At 46.8% G+C, this 8,964-nt stretch overlaps 1 pseudogene across 1 annotated transcript; it reads left to right on the top strand.

Annotated features, from left to right (window-relative positions):
• The first annotated feature begins 8,648 nt into the window (after positions 1-8,648).
• Positions 8,649-8,963, top strand: LOC105522033 (annotated as a pseudogene). Its single transcript, XR_001003374.1, has one exon. The product of XR_001003374.1 is annotated as a glutathione S-transferase P pseudogene (transcript).
• Position 8,964: the final 1 nt, after the last annotated feature.

The following is an 8,964-nucleotide window of genomic DNA, read 5'->3' as shown; positions in this document are numbered from 1 at the left end:
TTGCCACCCCAGTTAGGTACACAGGAACGAGGAGCAGAGGAGTGTATGAAAGTGTGTGAATGAAAAGGCCTAATTAAGCTCATCAGCTGCGAAGTAAGGAGTCACAGATCTCCCAGCGTGGACTGTGTGCTCCGAGCGAAGTATAAGGCTGACTAAGACTAGTAGCGATCTGCATGTGGCTAATAAGAACTGCCCTACAGCTCAGAGTCGTAGCAGGAATAAGGAACTCTCCAAAGCCAAGCAGTGTCTGAAAACTCCCATAATAGGAGACAGTAAGGTAGGCCGAAACGAGAGGGAAGAGTGTGCTGTGCCGTAAAAGGAAGAATAGGAAGAAAGTCATCAAAACTCACCCCAATAGAGGGCATGTTACAGAACTTTAAGAAAGGCTTTGCAGAGGATTATGGAGTTAAGCTAATCCCACAGGGGATGAGAACTCTCTGTGAATTAGAATGGCCTTCTTTTAGTGCTAGATGGCTGACCAAAAGAACTATAGATAAGGAAATAATTGGCTGTGTATTTAAGGTGGTGACAAGAGTAAGAGGACAGCCGAGGCATCCAGATCAATTTCCTTATATTGTTTCATAGTTAAGTATAGCACAGACAAGACCGGCCTGGATCCAGCCCTGTTTAGCAGCTTATTGCAAAACACGTGTAGCCTGAGCCCAGCCAAGAGTGAAAGTAAGAGCAGTTTCACTGGCGGACACAGAGTTAAAGAAGTCCCAGAGAGCAAGAAAAGTCAGTTTTGCAGAAGTGGCCAGAAAGAACAGAGATTCTTCCTCCCTATGTCCCAGCCTAACCCCCTTTACCGAGTCCAACAGCCCCCCCAGGAGCCAGACTCAAGAGCCAGCATTCTCCAAGTTTCACCCCAAAGGGGAGGATCAGAGCCTTGAGAGGTCAGGGAAGGAAGTCAAGATAGTCAAGCAGGCTGTCTCAGATCCGGCGGCGCTCAAGCTCTGCAAATGCCTCTCTAGGAGACGCGAGGACCCATTTATTATGACCACCAAGGCCAAGTCCAAAGAAGGCAATGGACTTCCATCAGTCAGCCTTTCCAACCACTGACCTTTTAAACCGGAAACACCACACTCCCTCCTACACGGAGAAGCCTCCAGCTCTTACAGATCGGATGCATCCATCTTTCTGACACACAATCCAGCCTGGCCAGACTGCCAGCAGCTCCTCCTCAAGTCATTTAACACTGAGGAGCGCAGGAGAGTAACCCAGGCAGCTCCCCGCTGGCTAGCAGCCCATGCATCAGCCGACACAGTGCATGCTCGGCATACACTCAGGGTCAGTTCCCAGACCAAGATCCCAACTAGAACCCAGAGGATGCAACTCAGCTTCAGCGTTTGCAGAGGTACTAAGAGGCACCTCTGCAAAGGCTGAGATGGTGGAAAGAAAGCCATTAATATAAAGATTTCAGAAGTGCTTCAAGGAAGTGATGAGAGCCCTAGCCAGTTTTATGAAAGATTCTGTGAGGTATACTGGCTTTCACCCCGTTTGACCCTGAGGCCACTGAAAATCAGCGTATAGTGAATACGTCATTTGTAGGACAGGCCCAAGGTGAAATCAAACGAAAGCTTCAGAAGTTAGAAAGTTTTGGCCGGGCGCGGTGGCTCATGCCTGTAATCCCAGCACTTTGGGAGGCCGAGCCGGGTGGATCATGAGGTCAGTAGCTCGAGATCAGCCTGGCCAAGATGGTGAAATCCCGTCTCTACTAAAAATACAAAAATTTAGTCGGGTGTGGTGGTGGGCGCCTATAATCCCAGCTACTTGGGAGGCTAAGGCAGAGAATTGCTTGAACCCAGGAGGCGGAGGTTGCAGTGAGCCAAGATTGTGCCACTGAACTCCAGCCTGGGTGACAGAGCGAGACTCCGTCTAAAAAAAAAAAAAAAAAAAAAAAAAAAAAAAAGAAGAAGAAGAGGAAGTTATAAAGTTTTGTAGGTATGAATGCCACCCAGCTTACAGAAGTAGCCTCCAAAGTGTATGTTAACCGTGACCAGGAGGCAAAGAAAGAAGCAGATTGGAGCTTAAGATCTGTTGGCAGCAGCTCTTACAGAAAAAGAGATTAGCAGTGTAAGATGACGTGGACGCAGACGTGGACATAGAAGAAGTCAAGTTAGACAAGGATTTGAAAGTTGACCAAGGCTAGAGAAGGATCAGTGTACGAGATGCAAAAAGAAAGGACACTAGAAAGATGAATGTCCAGAAGGCAATGAAAGAAATGGCCAAGGCCATGAGACAAAAAGGCCATTGGCCAAAGGCTGCCGCAGCTTAGAGGAACCAGATACTGATCTGATCAGGCTAGCAGGAGCTGAAAGATGGGAGGACTAAGACAGACCGCGCTCCTTCTCATTAGGCCTCCAAGAGCCCATTGTCACATTAGAGGTTGAAAGCAGCAAGATTCTGCTGTATCTAGATTATAAATTTCTCACTGATGGCTAAGCCATTATGTGAAGTTACAAAAAAAAAAAAAAAAGAGAGAGAGAGAAAAAAAAGAACCCCTCCTCTAAGAAACTGAACAGGAGAAGGAGCCATGCCTTCATGCCTTGTGAAAACTTGCTTATAGACTTTACCAAAATGCCCTGTGCCAGAGGCTATCAGTATATGCTAGTGTTTATTTGTACTTTTTTCAGGATAGGTTGAGGCTTTCCCCACCAGGACAGAAGAAGCACGAGAAGTGGTTAAAGTACTGTTAAAAGACATTATCCCCAGGTTTAGACAGCGTCTAACTTTAAAGTCAGACAATAGGCCAGCATTTGTAGCTGAAATAGTGCAAGATTTAACAAATAAAATAGAAGTTGCTTCCTAAGGCCATTGGTCTCCTGTGTTAGTCTTTCTACAAACATAACATGAAACATAACAAGAAGCCTATCGGCCGCAAAGTTCAAGAAAAGTAGAACGCATGAACCAGACACTCAAGCAGTTACTGAAGCCAAGAGACTCATCGTAAGAGGTCAAAGGAAGGTCCCCTCTTAAACCAAACCAGGGTCCCTCCCATTTATCAAGGGCCTATTTCTCTGTATTTTGATGCTTGTCAGGCAGCAGACCAAGACTCCCCTGTCTGTGGTAACTTACCTGTAGAAAGATGTAGAAATGACAACAAATATGTATGCATGCCGAGAGTAACTCCACCTTGTTCCCCTAGGACCCCAGAAAAAGACTGTTGGCATTGCATATCGTGGCACCCTGGCATACAACAAAGGCCAATTATGCTTACCAAAATGCCAATGAAACCAGATTGTGAAGCAAAAACCTGTAATCCTGTAAATGTCACCATTCTAAAGCCAGACATACCCATGTAGACTGCAGGTCACCCCATACATGTCTGTATACACACACACTCAGCAACCTACATACATGTTATCAAAAAAAGACCCCGGACCCAGCCAGCCCAGCAACAGTTCCAACTCTTAAATCATTCTATAAGCAAGTAGACCAGAAGTTACCAGAGCCTACTCCTTTAGCTGAAAACCTGTCTGCTTAGCTGGCTGAAAACACTGCTGGCAGCCCAGGCGTTTCATGTTATGCTTGTAGAAAGACTAACATAGGAGACCAGTGGCCTCAGGAAGCAAAAGAGTTAATGCCACAAGATAATTTAACTCTAATTGACTCTTCCCCAGAACTGATGCCCACAAGTTCAAGTGTCTGGCTCTTAAAAACTTCTATTATCAAGAGATACTGTGTTGCTCGCTGAGGCAGTAGGAGAACTAACCTGCTTAGGACAGCAATATTATAATGAAACACTAAAGAAAACTTTGTGGCAAGGCAGAGCTGACTCCAAAGCACCTCATCCAAATCCGTTCTCCCGTTTCTCTCCTCTAAACCACACCTGGTATCAGCTTGAAGCTCCAAATGCTTGGCAAGCACCTCCTGGTCTTTATTGGATCTGTAAGCCACAGGCTTATCGACAGTTGCCAGCTAAATGGACAAAGTCCTGTGTGTTTGAAACAATTAGACCACGTTTCTTCCTACTCCCACCGCAACAGGGAGAAACTTTAAGGTGTCCCGTCTATGATGAAGTTAGAAGAAACAAAAGAGATGCAGACATAAAAAGAGATACAGAAATAGGAGATTAGAAAGACACAGATTGGCTCCCGAAAGAATAATTCAATACTATAGACCAGCTACGTAGGCACAAGATAGGTCATGAGGATACCGCACTCCTATTTACATGCTTAGCTGCATCATAAGGTTGCAGGTAGTACTTGAAATGATCACTAATGAAACAGCAAATGCATTAGATTTACTGGCCCAGCAAGCCACAAAAATGAAGAATGTTATTTATCAGAACAGATTAGCTTTAGACTACCTCCTAGCCCAGGAAGGAGGAGTATGTGGAAAGTTCAGTCTAACAAATTGCTTCCTGGAAACCGATGACAATGGAAAGGCAGTTATAGAAATAACTGCAAGAATGAGAAAATTACCCCATGTTCCAGTCCAAACTTGGAAAAGGCAGTCTCCAGATTCCCTCTTTGGAGGCTGGTTTTCCTTCTTCAGTGGATTCAAGACTTTAATAAGAATAGTCCTGGACATACTAAGAGTTTGCCCAGTACTCCCTTGCCTCTTACCCCTCCTTGTTAGAAGCATTCAGTCAACTATAGAGGCAACAGTAGCTAAGCAAACTACCACTCAGCTAATGGATCTGTGTAAATATCAGCCTGTGCCTAAAGAAGAAAACTTGTCTCTTCAGGCAGAATTAAGTAACAGTGATGACTTCTATTAAACTTCTTTTATAAAAGGCATCAAAAGGAGGAAACTGAGGCACGAATTTAAAAATAAATATGCATTCATTCACTCCAAGAAATGTCACAGGCAAGGCAAAGGTTAAAAAGAAAAGAACAAGTTTTCCTCTGCCCAGTAAGCTCACTTCAAAGACAGTGACAAGCTAACACTGTTTGAGACGCCAATGCCAAAGGAATAGGCTCCAGACAACCCCCACTTCCAGAGCAAAGTTAAAAGAAAACAAAAGAGAGACAAATTCCTTTACTGTTACTGCTTTCCCTGGCTTCTTAAGCATGATGATGTATTTACAAATGTCTGTATTTAGCCGGTTCTTATTTTTCTCTCGAGGCAGCTACAAGGCCACCGGCTACGCAAGGCCACAAGTTACGCCAAGTCAACAGTTACCCTATAAATCACGTGACCGGTCACTGTATGATTAACCGCTTTTGTTTTGCTTCTGTGAGTTTGCTTATAAAAGCCCCGCTCCATCTTTGTTCAACGCTCAGCTTTTTAGATATGAATCCACGAATCCAGTGCATACCCTCAAATAAACAATCCTCCTGTTCTCCATATTGGTCTGCCTAGTCTCTCTAGTCCTCTATTTCCCACAACACCAGCACTTTTGAAGGCCAAGGTGGGCAGATCACTTGCGGCCACGAATTCGAGACCACCCTGGGCAACATGGGGAAACCCCATCTCTATTAAAAACACAAAAATTAGCCGGGCGTGGTGGCGCGCGCCTATAGTCCCAGCTCCTCTGGAGGCTGAGGCAGGAGGATCGCGTGAACCCGGGAGGTGGAGGCCGCAGTGAGCTGAGATCCCGCCACTGCCCTCCAGCCTGGGAGACGGAGGGAGAATCCGTTAAAAGAAAAAGTTTTTTCTGTAACAGCAACACTTAGAAGTAAAAAAGAAGTAAGATTACTTGCTAATATAATTGACTAGTTGGCCGCATTCGAATTTTCCCAATATTCCCACAATGTGCCTGGTTGTCAAACCAGGATTTACTAACCAGATTCCACGTCTGTCAGGCGGGAGACGCCAAGCCCGATCCGTCCTGGGCTCCGGCTTGGAACAGAATTTCCCGCCTCAGTACCGCAGTGGCTCGTGGGAAATGCCGTCGCGGCTTCCAATGACGTCACCAGCACTGGACGGTAGGAAGGGCTCTTCCGGATGGCCTTTGCGCATGCGCCGCCCCGCCTACTCCACCGTCTTCCGCCGGAGAAACCCGGCTCCTGCTGCGTTTAGGAGGCTGCTCTGGAAGCCCTGGGGTTGGGGTGTTCATCCCTGCAGGTTGGTGGTAGGATGAAACAGGAGACAGCGGGCTTGGAGGCACCATAGGGAGGCGGGGCCGACGTGCCACAGTTGGTGGGAACAGAGGCGTGGGCACATCGGGGGGGGCGGGGCCTGACGCGCAGGTGCGGGCGGCGGACTAGCGCTGGGGCTGGGCGGCGCCGCTAAGGCGGGCGGGCGTGGAATCTCGACACTGAAGCGAGTTCCAGAGGCGCCGGAGCGGGTGGGCGAAGCCGGTGGCGCGGGGACGGGATCTGCAGGCCGCCCCTACCTGGGAGGTCTGCGGGGAGGCTGCGCTCCGGCACCGCATGGACCTTGTGCGGCATTCCGTGCACCCCCTTATAAGGTCGGCATACGGACAGTTCTAGGAAGTTGCACCTCATTCCCAGATGAGGAGTATGAAGCGCGTGCACACCGTCCTACTACCTGGCGAGTGTATTAGTGGGGTTTCCCGGTGTCTTTTCAGCAAGTGAAGATTCTGCTTGTGTCCCCTTCTTACGCATCCCATCCCCGCTTTAGTTTATAGGAGTTTATACAAGATCTGGTTTCTAGGGAAGTTGGGGGTGCCAGATGATGGTCCTGTTTTCTTTATAATAAAGTAGGTGTTACAAAGTTTGGAGGAGGGCGCCTTTTAGGAATCCCACCTAAAAGAACACCTCTCTAGACTAACCCGCTCACTGGTGCTTCAAAGCAGAGGAAGTGTCACAGGCGAAGATTCCAGTTTGTATGACCCAAGCAATTATTTTCCCACTCCCCAGAATGGTCCAGATTTGGTTGATAATACCTTATCCAGTAGCTCTCAAATACTGGGTGGTAGCGGAAGGTTTGGACCAACATTCAGAAGGAAGAGGGAAGTTTGGCTGCGGGTGACAGGCAAGGGCCAAAGAGATGTTACTTACTGGAGGGGACTTAATAGTATTGTCCTGGGTGGAAAAATAACCTGTTATACCTGAGAGGATTTGTCTGGAGTACTCTGTAAAGACACTGTAATTCCTTCAATCTTTTCTCATTGTTTCCAGTGGCTGAACTTTCTTAAAAGTAGTCTAAGTCAAGGCGGGACGATCACCTGAAGTCAGGAGTTCGACACCAGCCTGGCCAACATTTTGTGAAACCTTGTCTCCACTAAAAAATACAAAAATTAGCTGGGCGTGGTGGCGCACACCTGTATAGTCCCAGCTACTTGGGAAACTGAGGCAAGAGAATCACTTGAACCCGGGAGGGGGAGGTTCCAGTGAGCTGAGGTTGTGCCACCCTGCTCTAGCGTGGGCAACAGAGCGAGACTCTGCCTCTCAAAAAAAAAAAAAAGAAAAAAGCCTGTCATGAAATTTAGCGTGCAGTCACGAAATTTAGGGTCCAGTGATATGCCGAAGCTCCCGCTATCCTGGTAGTTCTTCCTGGCAGTTCGGTAAGGCTTTGCCAAACTATTTCCACCTTATGAGAAAGATGAAAAAAATTTAGCTTTGAGGAGCTGTGACTTGCCGGGGTCACATGATATGCAGATGTTATGCTTCCTGACTTTTTGGTTAGTGTTATTCATTTTGCCCCAATTAAGTCAAAAGTTTTTTTTTTCTTTTTTTTTTTTAGATTTTTGTTGACACTGAAGTCAACTAAGAACAAACATTACTTTAAAGTACTTTCTCAGCCCCTCCGTGCCTGCCCACCCCTCCCACTGGAAAAAATAATAATAAAGTACTTTCCCTTGCCGGGCATAGTGTCTCACAGCTGTAATCATAGCACTTTGGGAGGTCAAGACAGGAGGATTGCTTGTGCACAGGAGTTTGAGACTAGCCTTGGCCACATAGGGATACCCTATGTGTTTACAAGAAAAAAAAAAATTAGCTGGTTGTGGTGGCATGCACTTGTGGCCCCAACTACCTGGGGGGCTGAGGTGGGAAGATCACCTGAGCCCAGGAGGGCGAAGCTACAGTGAGCTGTGGTTGTGCCACCGCACTCCAGCCTGGGTGAGAGAATGAGACTCTGTCTCAAAACCGACCAACCAACCAACCAAGCAGAAACATTCCGTTAACCATCTCTGTTCCTTGTTATCCCCAACTCTTCCTGTGAATTATGTGACCTCAAAGGCAAATAACACAAGTGTTTCCCACTTAGTGTCAGTAATCTGTTCTTGGAATCATAAATTCTGTAGGAAAATAATAGCATATTTTACATATTTAAAAAGGGAAGATTAGACCGTGTCTCACTTCTGTTCCAAACCAGTGTCTTAAAATGTAAGTAAAATACAGTATGATGCTTACTTATAAGAGATCCTTTTTCTGTATTATGTTTTTTTAAAGTCAACAGACATTTTTATGATGTGAAGAATCTTAAAACACAATTTACTAATATGCAAAGAGTTGCTTTTTACGATTCACATGGTCTCTTAGCACCAGCAGTCTCACTGATTTCCATCAAGTTGGCATTGTGATTTGCAAAACTTCTACATGAGGTTGTGATGTTCTAGTAATTGTACTTGACAAGTAATTTCACATTATCTCCTTCACATGATTTTCTTAAAAACATTGAGTTCTGGTGGCTTAGGTGTATCAGTTACTATTTTCTGTCTAAAGAACCAACGAAACTCACTGGCTTAAAAAGAAGTGACCGGCTGGAGTTTCATCGTCGTCGCCGCAGCCGCCGTCGTGTGTGCCACCATGCCGCCCTACACCGTGGTCTACTTCCCAGTTCGAGGCCGCTGCGCGGCCCTGCGCATGCTGCTGGCAGACCAGGGCCAGAGCTGGAAGGAGGAGGTGGTAACAATGGAGACCTGGCAAGAGGGCTCTCTCAAAGCCTCCTGCCTTTATGGGCAGCTCCCCAAGTTCCAGGACGGAGACCTCACCCTGTACCAGTCCAATACCTTCCTGCGTCACCTGGGCCGCACTCTTGGGCTCTATGGGAAGGACCAGCGGGAGGCAGCCCTGGTGGACATGGTGAATGATGGCGTGGAGGACCTCC

This window comes from Colobus angolensis, unplaced genomic scaffold (genome assembly GCF_000951035.1).
Source record: "Colobus angolensis palliatus isolate OR3802 unplaced genomic scaffold, Cang.pa_1.0 Scaffold416, whole genome shotgun sequence".
Classification (NCBI taxonomy): domain Eukaryota; kingdom Metazoa; phylum Chordata; class Mammalia; order Primates; family Cercopithecidae; genus Colobus; species Colobus angolensis.
Note: the sequence above shows the minus strand (reverse complement) of the source record. Positions and strands in the feature narration are given on the sequence as shown.